Consider the following 25,632-nt stretch of genomic DNA (forward strand, 5'->3'; position numbering starts at 1 on the left):
CAATAGCAACAGAAGGTAGCAGCAGCAACAATAGTAAACAACAGTGTGTTATAAGCAGCAGCACCAGAAGCAATCAGATGCGAAGGGCCTTTAAGACGCTCGACATCAAAACATGTTATCAGTTATTCTCAGTTATTAGACCTCTGCTGAGGCACTGTTGTTAAAAACAGCCTTAATCATGGCGCACAATTTGTATTGGACGAGGAAACACAGGTGAGTCATAACAATGATCATTTCTGTGGGTCTCTAAGCCACACCAGTGCGCTGGCATGGTGAATGTTGCTGAAACTACACGCAGTCCACCTATCACTAACAAAGAAGAAGCTACTTTTGGCTGCTTTCTTATCCACAAGGGGATTGCTACAGCAGGAAGGTCTGCATGTTTGATTTGAAAGAGTTCTGCCTTTCCTAACATGACCCAAAAGGGATTTGTCTCTCTTCTTATGATCGCCTTTCACTTGTTAGGCCATTGGTAAACCACTACACTATGGAGCCACTTCACTAATAAAAGGTATAATAAATTAGGTCACCTAGATTTATATAAACAGTTACGTAAGTGATGGGAATAAATAAATGGCTAAAGTATTCATTGAAAAAATGACTCCATTATTTCTACCTGTATGTTTCATAGTTAAAACTGCTTTACTCAGATATAAAGATACAATAAATTGAATAATATCAGATTCTTTTTTTAGATGAAGAAAAGAGAAACCAAAAACATAAAGGGATGTTTTCAGTCAAGCCCAGCCCTCTGCACATAAAGTCCTATAAAGAGGTCTAATGATCCAAAGTAAGTGAAAACACCAGGTGTTGGGCCTTTAAATAAATTACATAGGTAAATGTGTGTAGGCGAAAAGATGGCATTTAGGGAGTTCATCCAATGCTCGGCTTATATGGATGGCATTAATGACTGTGTTCCTGTCTGAACCTACGCTATGAGCTCCATTTGTGCTTCCTCATCTACTCACTCCTCTTCCGTTCTCCACTCTGTGACCTATGAATCGATCAAAGGCCACCATTACCGAGGATGTTCCAATCAGCTAAATGTAGCTCAGATGAGATGAGCAGGAAAGGAAGAGATCTTCAAGAGGATCTTAGAGGCATAATACACAGTTGTATCATTTTATTTTATTTTTTGCAGAGTCACAACACCAGAGTTAAAATCTGCTTATTGATCAGCCACTGCAGCTCATATGATCCAGCTATAAAAGCAGTGCGACGGTTTGATAAAGGACTGCGACTGCACAACGCTTGCTATCAGGGCAAAACAACAGCATCAATCACAGTGCTATAATACTTCCACTACCACACTACAAACTGCAATGTATTCGGTGTGTGTTAATCTAAGTTGTAAATGAATGATAATAACAATTTTCACATTTTCCTTTCCTAATTAATTAACCAGCCCTTTATCTCTATAGTAGCATTGTACTACAGCTGTGTGAATGCCAATCTTAAAAAAACTCCACTTTTATCCTTTTGAAAACCAGAGCATCGTGTTTCAAATGACTTACTTATGTTTGAAATTTTGATTGCATACATAGACATAACAGCCAAATACTGTGTCCAACACAGTGCACTTCTCACCACTTACTGTTTTTATCTTGGTTACATAGCAAAAAGGAGGGAGAAACAATCAGTTTTTTGGCCAGCAGATTTAGGACACATTTGCAGTGCCGCTAGCTAGCTAGTAAAGGTCTCAGTCACACAGGCCGAGAAGACCGGTGACCTCTTTGAACCTTCCCAGGAGTTGGCAAGTGGTTGCTAGAGGTTAGTGGAAGTTTTTGGGTGAAATCAGTTTCAAAGTATGTTTTGCATTAAAAAAATCCTCACTGCTTCCTGCTTTGTTAGCTAGCAGCTTGTTAGCTTGCTTTGTTAGCTAGCCTGTAGTTTGAATTGAAGACACAGACTTGTCTGCAAAAACTGCATTCAATACAAAAGTGTTATCTTACTGCTGAAACCAACATGTTTCAAATGGTGCAAGTTTTACTTTGAAGGTGAACAGTCTCTGCTTCCACTCAGCAATGCACTCATCAGTTTTACTCCAGAGAATTCAGTGTTGTCTATAAAAGCTACAAATGGAACAATCTCTTATTGACCAAAGCAATCGCAAAAGGGATTTTCATTGTATGTGACAGCGTGACCTAGGGACAGCCATCTGCAACCACCTGCCAACCAGTAAACAGGAGCTCCTAAGGTGGTTGCCAACCACCTTAGGCCTGCATGACCAGGACCCCAGAGACTGAATTTATCAGGCACTGGCGTGAAATGTGTGGTGGCATCATTTGGTGTTTATGGCTCTTAACTGCCTTCTTCAGCTGAGAAGACTTTGCTGTTATATTTTGTCAGAGGGAGGCCAAATGTAGCAGCTGCTGTGTCAATTAGTTTCAAATACTGTAATCATCATTTCTGATGAGCATACAACTTGCCATGTTTGATATGAGACTAAGAAACCCTGTTGAAATTCACCAAGTATGTTGTGTACATAGTGTACAACATGGGGAGTGTGTTTCAGCTGAGGCAGAGGAATGGACTTGATTTAGAGCTAGCAGTGCCATATAAGACCTCATGCCACTTCTTTTTGTGATACAAGTGGTTTTATTTGTGTTATTTTCATTTAATCACAATCTGTGATGCCTGCATTTGATCTGCCATCAGTATTGAAGCGGAAACCATAATTGATCACTGTCAAGCAGAAATGCTTTTGATATCATTTTCCTAGCTCTTTAGCTTTAAAAAATAAACTACGAATCATTCACACAAGAAGCATCCTAAGATTAATCAGAATTAATAAAAATGAGAAATGATTAAAACAAAAAAGAACAGCTGTTGCAATTAATATGAGAAGTAAATGACTTTCTGATCTTATAATTCAACCTGCATTGCTAACTCATGGCGCCGATCTGCTCACAGTTTATTGAAAATCGACAATCCTGATGATGGTCTGTGACATTTTTAATGTGCTTAAAGTTTAATCACACAGCATGCCTATTTGAAAAATATTGATGGATGGCCTTTACAAGTAATTTCTTATTACACAAGGTTGAAAACACAACCATGACCTAACTGGGTTTTTTTGCTTTTGTTGCTCTTACAGAACTTTCTGTGCTTGTATAGGAGCACAGTTCAGAGGTGAAGATTAATACTTACAATAAGAGCTTCAAAACTGACATATTTATATTGTAAAATGAGAAAAGGAAGATTATTCATACATACATATATACATATATTTGGATCTCCATTAGCTTTCACTGTGTGGTTACTACTCACCCTGGACCCCAGGGAGGACTACCTACAACAATAATGATTTTATTGCATCATTATGGCATTGTGACATGCCATTTGTGACTTTAAAGCATTCTGCATCTTTTTGAGGATGAATTCCAACTGTTCAAATGTCAAAAAGTAGCTTTGTCTGGGCTTGAAGTGGAAAAATACAAAATGTTGACAGCCTCTCAAGAGTAAAGGCCACGAGCGATTAAGACCTTGCCTGCAGAAATGTCGTACCCAGGTCTGATCACTTTCAGTCTTTTCTAAACGGACCACTATGAATTGATTCTTAAAGGTCAAGCCATCCCTGATATAAGGACAAACAATCAGGTTTATGCATTACTGTGCTCTCTGATCCCCTTGCTTGTCTAAAATGATGTATTCATTTACTGTTATTTGCCGTTTGCAAACAACAGAAAACAAGGTGACAAGAAATACAGCAAACATAAGAGAATACCGTATCATGACTGCCCGTGAATACCCTCACATGGCTCCTGCTAATATGGCTAATTAATGAAGGTGACATGAGACCTCTATGGCTTTAAGCAATGTTATGGCTGAGCTGGCAGAGGAAGAGGGAGCGCTTCCCTCTTCTTTATTCCACATTAGTCAGGAATGTGACAAGAGCAATAGATCTGGAAACCCTGTACAGTAGCTGCCCGACCACAATTCTTTATCTCATGCCTGTGGGGCCCTCTGGTTTGGATGCTATCCCTCTAATCACCTGGAATTAGAAAATACCTGCCAGTTAAATACAATTATCTTGCTTTTTTGAATAGAAAATCTTAGTAATTACTGCATCATTCATGAAGATCTTCTCTCACTCCTATCTTGAGCACTGTGTTTTCAGTATTTTTAGCCACGTTTTCTGGTGTCTCATTACTTATCTCCTGGTCAATTTTGCTGGCCACTTTTGAAACACCTTGAATTTAGCGCTAATGAGAAATCTAAGTATGCTAACAAGCCCAATTTAGATTTTGATAATGAAGAGGCAGAAAATGACCTCTTACCACCGTTTGGTTTATTTTAACTGAAAAACGCTCACATTGCACTAAAGCCTAACTGGTACTGGATTTGCAGGGCTGATATAAATATCCCACAAATCAGTTTTCATATTAATTTATCAGTATACAAAATCCACATTGCCGTTATAGTGTCTTTACCTTACTGTGTTAAGATAAATGCAAGTGGACCTTGTTATATGCAGACAGTATCTCCCAGTGGATCAATCACGTTTTCATCGTGGTGAGCCTTTCTCGCTGGCTTACACCCCTAATGAAGTTCGAAAATTCAACTGACTATGATTACAGTTTGAGTTGTACTCAAATGTGATGGGGTCATTTTATATTAACTTTCCAGAATTGCATTTCACAAACTATTTAGCAAGTTACCCCCTAACATGCCACTTGATTCCGCACCACCATCTGCCCAGCTGTGATGTGTTGCTGAGTATTCCTAGCAGACTGCATAAACTGGGTCTACTCCAGTGTGCCCTCAGCTGCATCACTTTAATCAAAACATGTATTCAAACAAAGCTCAGCGCTCAAGTGATGGAGAAATCCTTTGTGCTTTGAGGTCAGCAAGACAGTCCAGGGGTGGTGGTTTAGAAGAGGTCCTCTTCACAGATTATATTTGGTGAGCTTATTTTCTCATGAGCACTCAGTATGTTTGTGACAAATTCCTGGCAGAATGACTGTGCAGCTCAAGATTCCCTCACACTAGAAGAAAATGGTAAAATACTGCACTGTATTGTATTGTACAGTCAGGAACTGCAATATATATGATTTAACACTTATTAAACTTGACTTGTACTTTCCTCCTAGTTTTCATTACGAAGAATTGATATGAAAGTGCTTTGGCGTATGCCATTTAAAACATGGTCTTCATTTAGTGCTCTGCCTATATTCTAGTATTGAGAAATGGAGACAAATGAACAGTGACAGAGGGCCAATTACATTTGCTATACTAAATGGCCATATTAAAATGATAACTAGTTATAATCAAAACATCAAAGAAACTTGACAGCAAGAGAGAAATGCATTGATTATTTCCCACATTTCTGTGGTAACAAGATCAAAAATATTGACACTGCGGTCAGGAGCGTCAGAGCTCCTCGCAACCCAGAATCTGTCAGCAACCACAACAAATTTGCGTTTGGATTCACACTCAAAAATAATGGGAAGAAATCCACAATGGCAATGCTAGGAGATAAGGTGCACTTTTTCTGAAAGTGTGGGAGGATAAATGACCATCTGTCCTTTCAAATTAAGATGTACAGAACTACTTCAGAATGGAAATGGCAACTCCCTATCTGCAGGCCAAGGAAAGAGCACATCGCACTGGCACAGCAATCAGAAAGGAGCTGAAAAAATAATTGAAAAAAAAAAACAAAACAAAACTCCATTATGGCCTCCCATTGCCCTGTAAACCAAATGAGAATATTGTTAAGGTGTTTGCGGTGAAGAGAGCAAATCTGAGCAGAGGTGTGCCATTTTTCTAGCTGTGGCAGATCAAAATTAATGTTGTTAGGGAACAACACACTGATGTACAATAGCAGGAATGAGAAGCTCTGGCTTATATAAACTGTCACAAAAAAATCACCAAGAAATGAATATGACAAAAACGTTTTGTTTAATTTTCATTGCTATATTGCTATACTTTTTGTAAGTGCGCCCAGTATTCTGGAATAAAATGTTTGAGACACAACATCCTCGTAGGATTTTGAAAAAACTTTTTTTTTATATAGCTTTTTCCAACCAGGAACTTTCATGCATGCCTCTCTCTCTAAAAGAAAAAAATCACTGACCTATTTAAACTCCTCAACTAAAAAAAAAAAAAAAAGCTCCATGCATCACTACTGTATAAACACATAGTAATTTGGCCCACCATGACATATTATTTATTCATCATAGTCAAATATTCAAATGTTGTTATTCATTTTTATCGTGAAAACTATTCATATTTTACACTGACTTATAGTCGACCTGGTTAGTAAAGGATTTATCCCTTTGCAAAAAAATCTTTAGAAGCACACATGTTTGAAATGCACAATCGTGACCATTTGAGACCTCACCCTGTGCTCTCCATTTCAAAAGGAGCCCACTGTTGCCAATTTAGCAGCCAAACCAAACTGGCAGCCAAGCCCCCAGATGTGGGGATTATCATAACCCTTTAAGTTAAACATATTCCAAATGTTGCAGGATATTGCAACAAAGACACCGCATATCCTTTAATGTTTTATTGTAGTTTGCCAACTGTGCATCCTGTAATAAAGGTTACATGATATTTATGCCATAGTCATATAAGGCTCATCGCAGCCATTACAAAACTACCATCAGGACACTCCCTCTCTATTAGGTTAATAACCTGATGTTGCTGCGTTATCATCTATTACACTGAAACTAAAGACCTTATGTGAGTACTTCTGTGTATGAATAGCTTTGATTTCTTTATTTCATCAGCTCTGTGCACAGCTTGAGGTTAGACGGATGTAATGAGGTAATTTGAAAAGGTTTTGTCTAACCTAAAGGAAACAAACACATTTATACCAATGTGGAATCACTCTTTTAAACCCACACGGCAATGTTAAGCCATTAAAAAACTTGAGCATCGCTTTAAATGAGCTGATGTAATGCGACTATATGCTGCTGTACAGCTGATGTTATGTGTTGTCATTTTGGGTTGTGTGCCGAGTCTTGTATTGTTTATTCCAAGCCACCTTTTGTAAGAAGTCACTAGCTAAAGCTCTCCAGAATTCTGAGTGTGGTTGCCATAGAGCATGGCTTATACTGCACACATGTACATCCCTCTGGAATATTAATCCCATTCCAATGGGGCAGCTCAGAGTATGAAAACAATAAGATCCCAGTGCTCGAAAATCCTCAGGAATTGACAGGCACACCCATTTAAAAGAAGAAAACAGCGTGGAAAAAAAATGAGACAATAAGCATGCAAAGCCATCAGTGCTTTTCCCATAAGAGTTAAGGTTTTAATTCCATCAGCCACAGACACAGAAGCAAACACTGCAAAGCAGTGAAATACAGATCAATAGCCGGCAAAAAATTAGAAGAAGCAAATATTGCAGCCAATAACACGTGAAGCATGCATGTGTTAAATTGCTTCACATTCAGATTTAAGTGAATCCTCTTTCAATTCTTAACTGCTCTGTAATGATGAAGCCTGAATGGGCTCATAACCCCGGTAAGCACCTGCTGCAATAGCTGGAATATTACCATTACCACACCACAACTCTAATGGTTGCCACTCTACGTCATTATGAAATTGCCCCCAAGTGCACCAATGAATGGCGTTAATGTGGTCCCAATTTCCTATTGCAAGGTCTGCAGTGTACTGTCATTGTGGTGAGCCAATGAGGGGTTTAGTGGACAGAGATAATTGTGGTACTGCTCATCATGACTACTGCAGTACTTAATCTATTGTATATGTAGCAAAACAACACACAGAAAGCCTTTTGCTCCTTCAGTAGACCGCTGCTCTCCGAATTCTCATCTTGTTACTGAGTGATTGCAGCGTGTTCCCCCAGATGGTTGGCCCAGGCGTACTGGGTGTCATCACCTCACTGAAGAGCAATTTAACAGTTAACTTACTCCACGCAAACCCAATTACAGGTAAATCTAATCCTGGATTAGACAATATGCAACTAGTCTTTGTTTACAAGGCTGGGGAAAAAAGGGACGCCCGATCTGGAAAAATTCCATTTAAAGGCCCCGAATAGATCTGCCCCGACTTACCACTCTGATCGACACCATTCCCTATTGCATTTACTTTGAGAAATTGGAATATTATTGAGTTGCTAGAAGCGACAGAAACGGAGAAACAGCACAAGTGCATTTCTTCTACTTCACTGCCACCAGACTTGGAAATAAGGTCATATTGTATAAGCATTAAAGCGGCTTGATTTGACTTATCAAATCTACCGCCCTGATCTGTTTCAGGTATGCTCTATTTGCCGCACCAAACGTCACATTCTGACACTGATAGGTTTTAGTGTTTTCCTCGTATCTGGACACGTTAACTTTGAGAGTCGACCCTGCCTCTCTCTGCTCTGCATTATTTTCCTGCATGCCAGATGAGAGGAGGTGAAATGCAGTAAATCAAATCAGTATTTGACACGCTATCATTAATGTGGCAACTACTCTACTATTGGTATATTCCCAATCTACTTCTTCTGAGCTTATTTGAAAACTTTGCATAATTATTCAGTGGATTGGGGCTTTCTACAATTCATCTGTCTCTTTATGTAACTGCTGATTTTTCTTTACAAGAGTGACTCAAATTTGGAAGTAAATTTATTTCCGAGCCAATAAATTAAGTTAAATTATTCCAAAACCATTTCATTATATTTTGAAATCCTAAGCAAGTTGGTTGTTATTCATTTTTTTATGGATTGTTAAGTTAGAATACAACTTAGAAACCTAAATATTACAACTTTCCAGTTTTTTATCCTCACGTCTTTCTTGTGTGGGTTTTTTTTTCTGTCTGTACAGACAAAAAGAAAGTAGATTCAGGAAAAAAGCGGCAACATCAATATATTAGAAACCACTCCAGTTGCCCTCCAATCTGCTCCACACATTCACACACATGTGTGTTTACTCAGCATACAAGGTCATGGCTCCAAAGACACAACTGTCCACAAAAAAGAGAGAATATTGAAATGAAAAGCTGTGCCTTGAAATGAAACGTATTATATGAATTATAAAACAGCCTAGCGACATTAGCAAAGTGACATCAAATGTGAATAGCAGAGTGCAAAGAGAAATTATATTTCAACTGAACTGCAAACAGGGACATGTATGCACACTCTACATCATAACCATCTGGCTTTTTCTAATATTTGCAGAAGCCTGTATGTTTTGGGAGGAGTCCATTTTGGCAGCCGTAACCTCGCTCAGTCTTGGACCAGAAGCCAACCTGCTGTATATCCCCACATGCAACGCATTTGTATCATTTTAAAACTACAGTCTTGGGCAGGTTGTTGGGCAGGAAACCAGCTTCTCTTCCACCTCCATCATTCTTCTCCCCGCACCCCCTTGTGGATACAAACACACAACAAACACACGAACGGCGCACTTGTGCAGCAGCAGTGTCATCTGGTCCTTTCAGCATCACTTCTCTCAAGGATCTTTAGCCAAGGCCAGCAAAGGCCACAAGAGATGGAACGGGTACTGTCACGCACATCTAAAAATCTTTGATCCCATCCATGTGTTTAAAATTTCATACACAGCCATTAGCTTGTGGTAAGTTGGCTTTTAAAGGGGACCACAGAGGAGGAACCATTAAAGTACATCTGGGAGGTCAGGGAATTCGCTGTCGTGCACTTTGAGCATGCCCTAGTTAATTTTCCAGCAACAATCAAATTAAATTAGATTCAGACATTTTTGATGTTTGAAAGTCTTGCCTGTCAAGGAACTCAAAAAGTAGGCAGCACATATTTTTCATTTATGCTGCAAAATTTCCCCTCATGCTGACTGATTTTAAAAGATGTTGGTCCTTTGACATCAGTCGAATATTCTTTAGACAAGACCGGAAGCTATTAAAGACAGCCTGTCTCGATGGGCTGGGTAAAACCTCATCATTAATGTACTTGAATATTTAAGATATTGTCAGGATGTCTTGCAGAAAGCCGACACAGTTAATTCATTATTGCATGCATGACTTTGGCACAGCCGATCCTTCATTCATACTTTCTGTTAGTTAATGCTGCCAGATTAATTAGATTTCCAGCAAACATCTTTGCTGGATTTTTGTTGTCTGTTGCTGTTATTTAACACAGAACTTGCTCTGTCCTGATTAGATATCACTGATTATGTGTTTCCATTTTTTTCTTCTTTTGAATAGAAATATGTGAAATGTAATTAGAATTTCATTTAATTTGGTGATGAAAATTATATCGTAGCAGAGGACAGAATTTGAGCGTTTTGTGCCAACACATTTTGTTTTTCATCGCTAGCACTGCATCTTGATCAGTGAATATCATAAGCATCCCTGACTTTTTAATCCAAAGTGATATTAGCGCTACTCCTGTAGCTTAAATCTTTACTTCACCGTAATAACAAGCAACATATTACTATAACATAAAATCAGTTTTAAGCCTACAGAACTAACACAATGGAGAAGAACAGCATCAGGGAAAGAGCATTGGGTTTAAAAGTAAATAAAGGTGTAGAGAGAAATAAAGGGGATTTTACTGGGGGAATAGAGGCAAGCATGATGCAGAGGGAAAAGGTGACAGAGAACCACCATTTGTCATGGTTGTCAATTAAAGACTGCGGAGCTTTTTAAACCAAATTCGCATCCAGTTAAAGAAATTGAATGCAGAAGCTAAAACGGAAACGGATAGAAAAGGAACTCTGATTCCATTTATCGGATTTAAAAGTGAATTCACAATTGCCTCTGGTGCCGTCTCGCAGTTTGCTGTAGATGCGTATAATTTATCCCCGGTAAGGGTCGCCCCATAGACACGTAAGCCTATACATACACACAATTTCAGTCCTATTGAGGGGATGTTTGTGGTGCTTGAAGGTCACACTCAATAATGAATTTAGTGGAGTTGTGGCAATTATACACACAAAGTGTTCATTCACACACACAGACACAAGGGGGCACGTGCGGGTGCATGTGTGTGCGTGTCCCTTGACTCCCTTCACTCCAGTGCAATGATGATTGGGTCTCTCCACTGGACTAACTCCACTCCTGCTCTGCCATTTCACTCAGCACAGTGAGAAATCACCTAGTCAGTCTAGGACTATTACAGAGTAATTGGCCTTTTAAAGAGGGGTTCCACCATGTGAAACAGTGTAACTGAGAATGATACTCTTGTTGCTCCATTCTCCATTTTATCCTCGATTTCTCTACTCTTACATTCCTCACCCCTTCTGCCTTTCCTTCCCGCTTTCCTCCCCCCCTCCACTCTCCTGGCCAGCTGCTCTCAGCGTGTCTGTGCCTTTCAGCATCATGTTCGAGCTGCACCCTGTCTTCTGCTGACTCTTGCTGACCTCTAAAAACCTACGTTACCTCTTTCAGCACCGGACAGCTCCCCGACTGGACACACCAACTTTTGAATTTTGAAGGAAACATCACAATACGGCTGCAGATCAGAGCAGAAATTCGCTAGCAACGACATGCCATTACTGTCAGCCACGGCACTAGTATTAAAGATGACAGTGTCCACGCAAAATGGCTAAACCAACCAAAACAGCAACGAGAATAGAGACAGCAGAAAAAAAGTTGATGTTAATAAAAGAGGAAGAGCAGTAAAAAAAGAAAAGAAAAATGCAACAATGGGGAGATTCTACAGCCATGCTTGTGGTGCAGTGAGGCTGTGAGCTAAATACTAAATTATTGAGCAGTTGTTGAAACATTTGACTCATACCAACAAATCAACCTCATGCGAGTGATACCGGAAATATAAAATTGTGACTTACAGCATAGATTAATGCAAATTTTATTTTATACTATGAAGCAGTCCAAACCAAAAAAACAGGACAGAACTGTCACAATGCTAAATAATTATCATTTTGAATAAATAAATCATTTTGAATCCTCCTGAAAGTATGACTGAAAACATACATGTTTTTGAGATATAATGCAAAAATAATTGACCTCTGAAACATATAACTGGATCTTTCAGAGGTTGTAGCTTTTTAAATATATATTTTTAGTTAAAAAGATTTTAAAGACAGAGTTTGGACTAACTGATTCAATAATCAACTCAATGATCAATAATCACTGTTTATGTTTGAGCATTCAGAAAATAAAACTAAAATTCGCAACTAAATGATGGTAAGGTCTGTGCTTTACAGCAGCAACTATATTGACATATAGAAAATGCAGAGCAGAGCAGAATGAAGAAATAGACACTTAAAAAAATGCATTAAATGCTTTCTGATGTATGATGCTGATGCTACTGCGGCTAATAATCATTTTATTGAGCTTTTTTTGTGCCGAATTATTATCTGGAATAATCTGAAATTATCAACTGGAATTTCAAGATGGTTTTCTTGTCGTTACCCGAACCTTTATTAGTCTTCGCCAAAAAAATTATATATGATTTTATTAATTTGTCTACTTATTTTTTATTCATTTATTTTTGTTAAGTGTGTTATGAATCAGTGTATGTTTCATTAGAGAGAGTACGAGTTGCTAATGCAGATTGTGTTTTCAGTATTTATTGATGCGTTTTTAGCAGGTGGGAAAATTAAAACCTGGAGGACTTTGCTTTGCACTCAGTTTCTTGACACTCGTTAAAGTATCTTCATTACTTTTCCATAATATGTGTTTGCACGTGCATGGCTTGTGTATTCACAGAGATAGGGCCAGGAAGAGAGCTGTGAAAAAGTGATACGGGGGAAGAGAAGGGAGTAATAAGAGGAAACAAGGGAAAGGGGTGTGTGTGTGTGTGTGTGTGTGCATCAAACACATCAGCACATTAGCAGACTGTTTGGCTTAGAAGAAGGCAGGAGGGCTCCCAGGAGATGAATCACATAGGTGTGTGTGTCTATGTGTGTGTGTGGGAGAGAGAGGGAAATGGAGAGAATGGGGAAGACAAATGGCGGGAGAAACAGAGAGAAAAACGATGCATCTGAGAGTGGGTATAATGAGAATGTGACCATGTGTCTCTCCGTGTGCCTAAGTGTGAACATGTGTTCTTTTGTGCGTGTGACATGTGAATCTCTATAAGTGAGGAGGAATAGGATTTGGGCCCTGAGAGAGGAGGTGAAGAATGACATCTTTAACAGTACACATCAGCTGAAAAGCATAGGAAAAAACAAAACAAGCACAGTGTGAACCTGCCAGCACATATTTTAACAGCACTGAAGGCATAGGTTTAGTCTGGACACATGTAGCCTCTCCCTTTGGAGGTTTACTGGGCCGAGAGGAGACACAAAGGGTCTGACCCAAGACACTCTGCAGGGAATACGTCTCCCAGTGGAACCAGAGGCTACACTAAATCCTAAGAACCTGCAGCAGAAAAGCAGGTCTGGGTTGCTCTGCATGTCATGTTGTCATGGTAACCCTGACATGCACATGCTATATATTGGGGTGGCTGGTTAATGGCATCCAGTGACGTGAAATGATTATGGAGATTGTACTTTGAACAGGATGATCCAGGCAGTAAGCATCTAACCTATTGATATGCTGTTTTGAAACAGCTCAACACGGATTAACCTGCAACAACATCAAACCAAGCCTTCATGTGCGGGGATCAGAAGCAATTTAGGCATAGTGGTTGTGCCAAAAGATGCAAAAATAAAATGCATGCATGTGTGTGTGTGTGTGTGTGTGTGTGTGTGTGTGTGTGTGTGTGTGTGTGTGTGTCCTATAGGGCTTTAAGAATTTTCATTCATAATACTGAAGTGCAGATGCATCATTTACGTTAGTTTCCTGTGTTGGCAGTAGTGTGTTGCTCAGGCATAAGCTTTCTGTGGGACTGTTTTCCTACCGTAGCTGAAGAATCTTATGCTAGATTTCACCAGTAGAACTACTGACCTGCTCTATCACAGATTAATCTGCTGGCATTTTGCTTTCTGGAGGTGGCCTGGGGATGCGCTTGAGCTTGGACGTGTATTGTTCATTTCTTTGTGATGTAGAATAATTTGATAACAGCCCTACTTTTCATCACAGCACCCCTGACCCCCACTCCAAACAAAAAAAAAAGGAAAAAGGTACAAAAAGTTACATTCTGGCAGAAAATGCCACTCACTATAGCGTACTACAAAATTGCCAACTTGTTCACTTTAGTATACATGAAAGTAAATAAATGAAGTACCCCACTCTTCGTGGGGAAAAGCAGAAAGGAACATATTCAGTGTTTATAATACTTTTGTTTAAAATCATTTCTGGGGATTTACGTATGATGACATCATTGTGTGAGCATGAACCAATGCCTGGACTTATCATTGTCCTTCATAGACCAAAATTATTTGTAGTTTCAATGGTTAACTACAGAAAACAACAACATACATGCAGATGAACTGCCAGAAGGTACTGCAAAATGCTGTTCAACTGTTATATTACTTAAGTTACTACAGTTTTACTAGTTCACTGCTCACAGCTGATCAGATACATGTGGTTTGTCCGTTTTAATCTTCTTAGGGTGGATTTACTTTCCGACAGGCTTGTTGGAAACCTATGCATGGCGTAATATATGATATGTTGCGATCTTTATCCAGAATAGACGTCAGAGAATCAGATTAAAAATGGATTTTTCTGACGTTTGAAGACAGTAGCCATCTGGACGATAACTCTCAGTGCATGTGTGCGGCTCTCCCGCATAAGGAAAAAAAAAAGGAGGGGAAAAAAACTCAGGGATTCATTTAGATTAGTCGCTTGCTGATCTTCCACTTCCTCTCACAATGAGTAGACAGGGTGGCTTTCGGACAGGGGAAGCTACCTCTAGAAAACACATTCATGCTGCTAGCAAGGAATGTGGACAGGAAGACATAGGGAAAGAAATAAAGGGTGAGAGAGCCAGCAAAATTCCGGCCTACTCCTAGCCAGAGAGCGACAGAGAGAGGGAAAGAGAGGAGGAGAGGGGGGGGGGGGGGGGGGGTAGGGAGGGGGGGTTAGATAGGACAGGAGAGGAGCAGGAGAGCAGTAATACGTTTTCATCTGAAATATTAAAGCCTCTGCATTAATCTGTCTTCGCTCTCCCTGGGGTGCTGGTGAAGGCTCTCTCTGTCCTAGAGTTCCCCTGGTAAAGGACAGAGGCTGACTGCCACACCTCCTGCTTCTCTTCAGGACGCAACTGCCTCTCCACCACTCCTTTCATAATGGCCATTTAAGTGTTTGAGTGGGAGTGGGCAGTGCGCTGAGGTTTTCTGAAATGGCCGCTACAGGCTGCAAGCGCCAACTGACCAATTTTGAACTTAAGGACAATGGTGATGGGTTTTTTTCCCCCCACACTTTGAAGAGTTAAAAAGTTCTAAGTTCAATACCTGACAAGCTGATCAATAATGGCTGAATATTTATAGTTTTTTAATATCAAGTAAAACGTGTTCCAAGCTCTAACATTTGCTTTTTATTATTATCATTATCATCATTATTATTATTATTATTTAGATCAATATTAGAAGTTGATAAATCAATTATTTAATTTGTTATTAACTAATTGAATGAACAGTTTTAGCAATTTACAGCGAGCAGATACAAATTGACATATATTTTTAAATTGTATTAATTTTCTAATTCATTTTTTTATCTATTTTTTATTTTGTAAAGATGACAAATTACTTGATAATGGAAATACTTCCCTCATTATTTCAATTCATCATTCTGAGAAATTTAATAGATAGCCAAAATTTATTAACTTTTACTTCAGCTGAGTAAGTAAGTGTCCCGTCTGATGCATCAATGGCATAATTAATATTTTAACCTTAAATGGACGCCGATGCCAAAGTCAGCAGGTCAGTTTAAGAGTCTTCATTAATGACTTAAAAAAAGGCAGGTCGTAATGAGTGCTCTCTCGGCTGGATTTTTGGTCCATCAAAGCCTTCAAGCTTTTAACACCTACTCTAAATGTTCTGCTGGCATCTCATGAAGGTGGTGGCACCCATCTAGTCTTTATCTAGGCCACCAGATCCGCAGCTGGACCCATCTGGCCCAGCTTTCTCCTCGTTCTGTCGCAGCACATACACACTTGCACGTGTGGGCACACACGAAATCCATCACGTACACACACATACACACACACACCAGCTGTTGTGGATTACCAAAGAACAAGTGCAGTATTTTCTGACTTCTGGCCAGTGTTTGATGGCCTGGATGTGACCCAACACAAAAGCACAGGCTTGGTTATTATTACATACAATAACGCAGGGTGCTTTGCTTCATATGTGCACTGGTGACAAGCTTGTGGAAAGAGGGAACTGTGAAAAATGGCAGGTAAGAGTTTGTAAAGAAGTAGTTATCAGCATCCATCACGCTCACTGAAACCCAAAGACTTTGCAAGTAAGCAATAAAAAGCACATCGTATAGATAGTACCAAGAGACTTCACTGTTTGTGGTGCAAAAATCAGACAACTTAAAACAATCCCAAACCCTCTGCCAAGAAGAAGCCCATGAATTATGCCTTGTGCTTTCTTATCTGATGGAGCGCTAACATGGCCACTCAGAGAAATGTGGGTTCTTTTAATCAAGACGGTTTCCACTTCTGAGAAACAGGAAATCTGTCTGGCCTCACCTCCATCTATCTTAACTTCCCTCCAAACATTGATCTTTGCACACTGACCCTCCAATCTTCCCACTACCCGATCTCAGCTTAATCTTCATTATTCTCTCTAATGCCACAGACTCTTTCTGGATGGAGTGTCAGTCCCATCTTCACTAACCCTCACAGCATCCAGCGGTCCCATGTCACCCATATTTGAGACACACACACGCACTCCACAAATTCAAAGACTACGCAGTCCTTTTGTAAAACAGACGGTTTAGGAGTAACAACATGCAAAATAGTCACTTGGGTACCCAGCTGAGGCTTTAAAGCTTAAGTTATTATGAAGGGGATAGGGTGAAGCCGTTGGACTGAGGCAACCTCACCAACTGCTTTCCCACAACTGCAATAAAATATTCCGTCATATCCCTCAAGCATCCCTGACTCCAGCTGGGATCAAAGAGTATACTTGATGACTGAGAGAGGAGTGCATATTAGTGCCAACAACGGCGCTGTCTCACTTGCACCGAGCTCTTCATTCCGTTCCATTAATGGCCGTCACGGAAAAACATATGATAGGGTTTGGTGTTTCCATTTCCTCAGTAAGTACAGATGCATTAGAGCAAAAGACACATCGGAGCACGGAAAAGTCTTTGCATGTTGCTCGCATGGTCTTTCATGGAATTATAACGATGGAAATTTATGTTTCTTGTCTCTGCTGCTGGCTGGTTTGTTTGCACTGACTTAGCAGTCGACAACAGTGAAAATCTCACTTTTAACGCACCCTCCCAAGCACAGCAGTAAACAGAACAACCTTAAAATTATGAAAGGCTCAATATGCACAACTTTTGCTATTCAAGAGATCAAAACAGGCTCCACATCTCACCGTGGCTGTATTCCTTTCAGGCCGACTGTGACAGGTGTTTTATAGGAAGGAGCACTGTTGTTGTGGATGTCCTATCAATGATTCAATGCTGCACATCAGATGGAAGGGAGAGACGGAGAGAAAGATGTCTCTGCCTGGATGTTCGGAGGCGAACTTTCAATATATAATTCACTGAGTTGTCTGACGGATGAGGTGTGAATGTGATGGATGCTCTTTCAGTCTGGTGAAGATTCAGCGTACTTAAACCTTGGATCTCTTAGGCCACTTTGAGTATGAACTACACCACTGCCAAATGTCCTTTTATGATCTTTTGATCCTTACACTGTACAGCTGAAGAACCGAAGCACTACACACACGCACACAAAAAGCACGCACCGAACAGGTAAGTCGCTCTCGCACACGTTCCTACAGAAGATAACTGACAGCCGGTTCTTCCAATTAAACCGGGAGAACAGCAGAAACTCTCCAGTAACTCTCCAGTTGAGAAATCGAACGCACACAAGTGCAGTGAGTAACAAAAACACTTCATCCAATTTAATACTGGCAAGTGTGACGTGTGATAAATGTATTTACTCCCCATTGATTTTATTGATGTGCATTACAATAACAGCACCTCCGCTGACTACGCACTGTTTCCATGAAAGCCTTTGTGGGTCAATCACGGATTTGCAATTGTGTTTACTCAAGCAGAAAAGGGTGCTTGACACAATTTCAATGAAATAAATATCATTTCAGACCACCTTTTTTTTTGATAAAAAAGCAAATGAGCAAAGATCCACAGTCCAAAGAGTGTGAGTGTTTATTGTTATGTTTAATCGGCAGGCTCGGGCAACAAATCCATGGAACGGAACCACGTAAGATGACAGATTAGGGGAATACGGAACACACTCTGGAGTGATCGCTACGCTAGGGCTTTTGTCTTGTTATCTTTGGGAGAGAGTTGACATTATCCCCATGGATAAGGTTTTACCATGCATGGATTACCGCATGAAACAAGCTGTGTACGCCCCCAGGAAAATAACACGAGAGGACCTTAGTTGATCCCATCTCCCTCTCCACTCGGGCTCCATCCCTCACTATTCATCACTGACATGATCGGCACACCTGGGGCTTCTGACACTGTGTTTGAAAATAATGACATCTGCTGTAGTTTCACAAGGAGCATTAGGTCATTTTTCACTGTATACTGAACAATGGGTTGTGCAAATGCTTAAACAAGATTTCGCTTAGTCTTTGAGGCCACGTTAAATGTACATTCCTGCACAGATCTTTTCATTAATAACTTTTCATTCAATTTACACATATCAGGCTTGAAACCATAAGGCAGGAAAATGGCCGAGCTAAAAAGAGACCCGATCTAAATTTTGTATGAGCAACATAATACTAAGTAAAAAAAAGACAAGACGAAACGTTATTGAAAGGGACGTCCTTTAAAGCGCTCGACTGAAGTAGCCTCCTTAATATCTTCAGAAATGGTATTCCACTGTTTGGAATCTGAAAGCCTAGTTTTCTTTCTTTCTTTTTCCTAGTTTTTAAGATCTAACGCAGCGAAGGATCAGACTGACTTGTGGACAAACATAAAACAACACAGACTCTTCCATTCAGGCTAGTCCTCACCCTCTTAAAGCTTTGTGTACAATGAGAAGTACTTTAAAGATATGCCCAAACGATACACAGAGCCAGTGCTCTTCAAAACACCGTGGTGCTCCATTTCAATTAGCACGATGCGCCGTCTCGTTTTAGTTTTGATCAGAAGTCTTGCAGCAGAATATTGAATATTTTGTAGCGTCTCATAAAAGACGAAGGCGAGCAGAGCATGCTATCAAGACAGCTTCTTCTACACAACATCTCATCCATTTGATGAATGCACAAAAAGTTGTTGAAAATAATTTCACGAGACTTGAAACAGGACCTGAACTGAAATGTTCTTTGTGACAGCAAAGTCTTTGGAAGGTTTTAAATAGAAAAGAGGCCATTTGAACCTCAATGTCTAGGTCAGGTTTGTGTAGGAGAGACTCAACGACTGCAGCAGCTCTGCGTCTGGAAAAATCCTATTGTCAGGGGATGTGTTTTTAATTTTCAGGACATTATCTGACACTCTGTTATAGTCATGCTTAAAAAATCTAGTGAGAAGACAGCACGGAGAGGATTTCCTTTCATCTTTAAAGGCTTTTTAAGGGAGGAAAATCGATGCATAAACTCCAGGAGTATGAAGGTGGTATTTCTTTGTGAAAATATCTATTTGTGCAGTAATTTGATTGTTGGAAGAATTTGGTAATTCCACCCCTTGTGCCATTTGGGGCCTTACATATCACCATTATGTAATGCCTCACAAAATAACAGATGAATTGGATAATCTATTTGTAATCCCATTTCACATTTGCGGTAAGGTGCAAAAAGACGTGAATGGAAATTATTACATAAGGAACTGAGCTATTATGGAAAGCAATGGCTGCTACACCTGTGCAGCTTAAAGGTTTAGCCCAATATGAACAACTAAAGAAATTCAGGGTCCTATTTTGAGCACAGCAGATATCAGCGATGAAATAGGCTCGATTTCTTGTCATAATTTCCTTGGGAATTCTTCTGGAGGAAGTGGCGACAGCAGCTAATATGGAATGATGAATGATACCCTTATCTCTTCCGGTACACTCCTCAGATAAGAGCTCTTATTGGCTGGTAGTCATATTATCAGTGATGTGAGGTGACTGGAAAAAAAAGGGAAAGAACGCCTGCAAAGAAGAAAGGAGACAGAGGAGAGAGGCGTGAGGGTGACTTAAAATAGAGGACAGAAGGATGAGAATTTCAAAAGAAAGAAAGAAAGAAAGAAAGAAAGGAGAAACTAAGTTTAGAGGCTTGAATGATAGTGGGAGGGAGGCGAGAGAGAGAGAGGATGAGAGAGCAAGAGGTGACCTCCATCTTCACCTACACCTCCACACGCCAAAACAACCCTCTCCATCTCAACCAGGGCATCATGGCACGTTTCCCGTCACTGGGGGTGGCAGCAGGCCACACATTGCAGTGAATCAATCTGACTGCTGCAACCTCCGCAATCCACACTCTCCTGCAGGCTCGTCATGTACCCAGATGCTATGTGCGAACCAGGAAGTGAGAAATCATGTTCTACATGCTGCACGCGCCTCCGTTCAAAATCGTATCTCTGTGATGAAACAGCTGAGGTCTAGATACAGATAACTTTGGAGGAAATGATGAAACGCTGTCTACTTTAGAGCAGGGGGGTTTATGTTTATACCAACAAGATTAGTGCTAGTTGGAAATTAACAAAGGAGTTGCAAATTATTTTTTCTTTATTTTTTGTTTTTTTTAATTAATTATCTATTTAAAAAGTAAATGTAAACATTAATGCAATCCACAAGCATGCTATCGTATGTCTTACTCGCAGCGTTCTCCTTTTATAACCCCTCATGCAGCTTTAGAGGATTTGTAGGCCGTAAAAATGTTTTTCATAATAGTTAATGAAGGTTTTATGCAACCACTACAGCTGTAATTTATCCAGAATGGAATCCATTTATCTAACAGACTAGGGAAGAACTAACCTAGCTAACCTAAATCACAAATGGCACTGCCACTTACAGTCCCCTGGCAGACAAAAATTGGACATTATTAGATTCATCGCATCCCACCAAAACCTGCCTCAAAGCCACCATCACCGCCAACGCGTCGAGGCCCCACTTCCCTTCTTTTCTGCCTCTTTTGTTTGCAAATTGATAACAGAACCAGAGACCCCACAGGGTCTGTAATTCAATATTGGGATCTAACAGTCTCAGATCAGATATGATGGACTGTAATGCTCTCTGCACTTCCACATCCACACACGCTCCTATATCTCAGAGCCCCTCGAGCTATAGGGAAGTAACTGGGTTCTCTTCGCATCGATGAGCGAATAACTAACTGAATGAATGAAAGAATGAATGAATGCGTGAATGAATGATGGGGGTTTTGAGAATTAGAAGCAGACCTAAGTGAGTACCCACTGTGTTAGACTTGCATTTGACAGCTGGTGATTGAACTGAGCCTTAATGAGCATTCCCTAAGTGCATGCATATCACCACCGTCGCTAAACCAAGCCTTTAAAGCTGCCTCCACTACTTATTTCTTTTTGAAAGAATTTTGAAAGGATATAAAGCGGGAGACGCATGGTCAGGGACAATAATGTCCACTGTTTACTTTTCATAAGGATTATTCTATTCCTTAGGCTAAGAATACCTTTATTTCTCTGTGGAAATATTAGTAACAACTTCCTCTGTGGGGAGAGATATTGCCACAATTATTAAAAAACAAAAAGCAAAAATAAGCTAAATCCTAAAGTTTTCCTGTGTTTGCATCCAGGGCACTTATGAATATTGATGCCATTGCCCCTGAATAGCAGCCTATTGAAGCTAAATTCCATGCACTTACATCCTTTACATGTTCTTGCCATAATAGGATCAAGCACAGGACAGGTGAAGTGCTTTATAAAAGGGAATCTTCATCAGTTATGCACATTTCCCGGCAATACACATTCCACACGGTATTCTTTGGATATATTAATATTTCACTTCCCTGAATATAATGCTACTCCTCGCAGCTATCTCTCAGTGGACATTTTGTCCACATGAATCACACAGTGATATTATGAAGCACTAAGATGGCTTCGTTCAGTACTTAAAGTAGAAATGTTTCTCCGCAGTGGATAAACAGGATATGGATGGCTGCAGTGACACGCTGCAAATATACTTGTACCCAAACAGAAATGGCTGATTGATGAGTCACATTTCAGGGCAGCTGAATAAAAAAAACAAAGCAAAACAAACAAACAAAAAAATCAAAAGAGTATAAACAGTTAGATTTTTTTTTGCTTCTCTTCAGCTTTTTTTTTTTTTTTTAACTTTTCTGTCTCTTTGAGGTCTTGCCTGTATAGCAAGATTGACAGGGAGTGAGATACCCATCTCGAGCCACATTCCCTCAGGAATCACTGACCTTTTACCACCAGCACGAAAGTTATGTATAATTTAGGTTCCGGGAGCTTAAGGTTAGGGTCGGGGACATTGTTGCAGTTAGGCTCATATTTAACCATCAAAGCTATCTCTTTTTCTAGAATGTTCTCAAAAGCCGACACTAACTGCCGATTGATCAGTTGGGTTGATATTATCAGCTGATATTTTCTATTTGTGGCAAAGTGCTGTGGTGGTTAGCAATGCTGCCTCACAGCAAGAAGGTCCTGGATGCAAATCCACTCTGACGCCATTCTGTGTGGGGTTTGCAGGTTCTCCCTGTGTCTGTGTGGGTTCTCCTTGGGTAGTCTGGTTATCTGGTGATTCTAAATTGACTGTAGGTGTGAATGTGACTGAATGGTTATCTGTCCAGGGTGTTCCCTGCCTCTGCTCCTATGACAGCTCCAGGTAGCCCTCAGAAGAAGACTGATTAGATATTTGCTGATCTATACTAATGCTGGTATTTATGACAATTGATAAACATGAAAATAGTAGGCCCTGGAGAAACACCATTCAAGTGTTGATATTACATAGTTTGTCCACCACAGTGCAGTTTGAATCTTCGCTGTTAGCAACACAAGTGTTTGAAATATCACAAAAACCAGTTTAGAGAAAAAATACCCACTGATACAGACGAATATCAGATGTTTATATCACCAAATATCACTATCGGCACTAGTCTTTAAAATCTTCTATCAGTCGGCCTCTAGTCGCTTGCAGCAATCCACAATCCAGATTGATAAATTGTTTTCTCAATTTTGACATTTTTATTTCATACAGAAAATCTCAAAAGTTTCAATTTTCTACAACATAACAAATGCAAACATCAAAATTCCTCGAATCCTCCCTATTTGAAAAGAAAGAACTTTTGTTATTTTTTACTTAAAAGGTGAATCTGCAATACTGGCCATTTTTCTTGAATGCCAGAATCAACTCAAAGAGTTGCACACTCTTACCAGAAGTTGGTATAGTGCATGCCTTTCCCATTTATCTACATAACAAAAAAACAATACAGCTTCCCACACACATATGCATAAAATGTATGTGTACTGTATAAAATAATACACTGATACACTGATAACTTTGACTGATTTGCATTGCTTGCTGATTCAGTTCAGTATAGAACAAACCATGCAGACATTGCGATGACAGGACTGAAATGAAATACTTGTAAAATTCAAATGCGGATAATACCTCCAGGGCAATCTGCATAAAAATGAGAGATAATAATAGAATGGCTAGAATGGTGGTCTGAGATATGTAAAATGTCTGGCTGAGGCCCATTCAGTTAAGTGTGATGTCTCTATGCCTTTAACTTGTATCTGGATGCTCATTTCTGGAGCCTGCTCTTGAGGTTTTTGACAGTTTTTGCTCCAATAAATTTTTATTTTTTTATTTTTCTCTTTTGTATCAAACATACCCCATTTCTCTCCTCATGCCATCGTTCATTCTTCCTCTCTTTCTCTCTCCTAGCCATCCTTACTCGAGGCTCTCTCTCCCGCCCTCTTCCTTATTGATTCTTTGAGGTTCAGTGAATAGAGCAGAGCACCAGCAATGGAAAGGGCATGGGATCAATTCCCACAAAATTTCAAACATTCACTGGGCTGTCACTCTAGGATAATGTGTCTGCAGGCTTTTCTTTCTGCTTTGTTATTGGTGCCCATCAGTGTCAAGTGTCTCTGCTAGATGTTCAGGGCCACCACTGCACAATACTGCACACATCTTCTACTGTCTGATGAAACCAGGTAATTCTAAATTCATAACTCCCTGATATTTTTTAAGATCTCTGCTTTATGAACTTGAAAAAATAAATAAATAAAAGGTTGTTGTTTTGATATTGTAGGTGTACAGTGGTTTGCATGTTAGAAACACTAATGGAAGCCGTTTGGTACAGTGTCAGAAGAATTATAGGTAGTGCAGTATGTCTGAGTGCATGGCCTTTCCTAATGCCTTCTATAGCAGTGCAAATATGAATAATTTCTATTTGTGTCATCTTACCGTTCACACAAACAATCTATGAATACAGAAACAGCTCCTCACTCATTTTAAGCAATTAAGCATCTAAATAAGTGTTTGGTATACAGCTGTGCTAAACAAAGCTTCCAAAAAGCTAACTAGCATTCACTTTAACAACATCAAAATATCTCTACCTTAAATGGGACCATCATGTTGCTCTTCTGGAGCCAACTAGCTAGACTAAAATGTAACTTAATGACTTTCAGCCTCAAATGATAGAAGCTGGGGCCATATAAGCCTGCCTTGCAACTAGGAAGGTATTTGTAAATCGGTGCAGCTGCACACACTATGCAGAGGCAGCCTTGCTTGGGCCGGCCTCAGCGAACAAGCAGAGCATGTCTCAGGAGAGACAGAGGGGCCTCAGAGGCAGCCTGGCAAATCTGAGCCTGACCTCCCTGGAGAGAGCGAGAGAGAGGCAAACTGGATTTATATCTTTGTTTTTAATCCCCCTTACACGCATCACTTGTCCTACAGTAATACTTTGTGCAGGCTTCGTGTATAGTCAGGAAGCAACAGAAACAAACAAACAAACAAACAACAACATCAAAAACAACTACTACTTAGGTTTTTTTTCAGTAACATCAGAGAAAACAAATCATTTACGGTTATGGTGTCTTTTTTATTGTTCCTACATCTGTGAGGTACTGTAACTGGCTCGCTTTTAACCCTAAAATCATATTGTGATGTTATTCTAACTCAAATAAAGTAAGTACAGTTTATTTGAATGGCACATTTTCAGTTCAATTGTATTTTTACAGCCCCAAATCACAGAAACAGTCACCTCAAAGTGCAAACTTAAAGACCCTACATTTAAAACCAAAGCGCTTTACAATAAATCAATGATAAGAACAGTACATGAAAAATAAAAGTTGAATAAATATAAAATAAAATGTTCCTAAAACACACAGTTCACATAAAACAGCATGGCACCACCAACCTACTCTCCAAATAGTTCCAGAGATCAACTGATTCCAAAAGCTTGACAAAAAAAAGGCAAATCTTTAGTTCAGATTTAAAGACAATCCCAGCCTTTGATTCTTGTCTAAGGTCATTCAGGAGATCATTACAGAGTCTTGGCGAAACAAGAGCAAAGGCACGACCCCCTTTTTGAAATAAGCTTCGATCGCAGGATGGTTAAGGCTGATTGGGGACTAAACCTTAATGATTTTGAGCAAGTGTATGGACGGAGCGTATCTATCACATTCAAGACCATTAAAGTCTTTAAAGGCTTTAAATTAGTGTTGACATTTACTTCTTATTAAGCTTTTTGCGTGTGTATTTATTTGGCTGGGGCC

At 39.8% G+C, this 25,632-nt stretch overlaps 1 protein-coding gene across 2 annotated transcripts in view; it reads right to left on the minus strand.

Moving 5' to 3' along the window:
- The window catches only part of nrg3b (neuregulin 3b), a 200,353-nt gene that overhangs the window by 166,813 nt on the left and 7,908 nt on the right, over positions 1-25,632 (minus strand). The gene's annotated exons all lie outside the window — the stretch shown is intronic.

Source organism: Neolamprologus brichardi, chromosome 8, assembly GCF_056152115.1.
Source record: "Neolamprologus brichardi isolate AB-2024 chromosome 8, ASM5615211v1, whole genome shotgun sequence".
Taxonomy (NCBI): Eukaryota; Metazoa; Chordata; class Actinopteri; order Cichliformes; family Cichlidae; genus Neolamprologus; species Neolamprologus brichardi.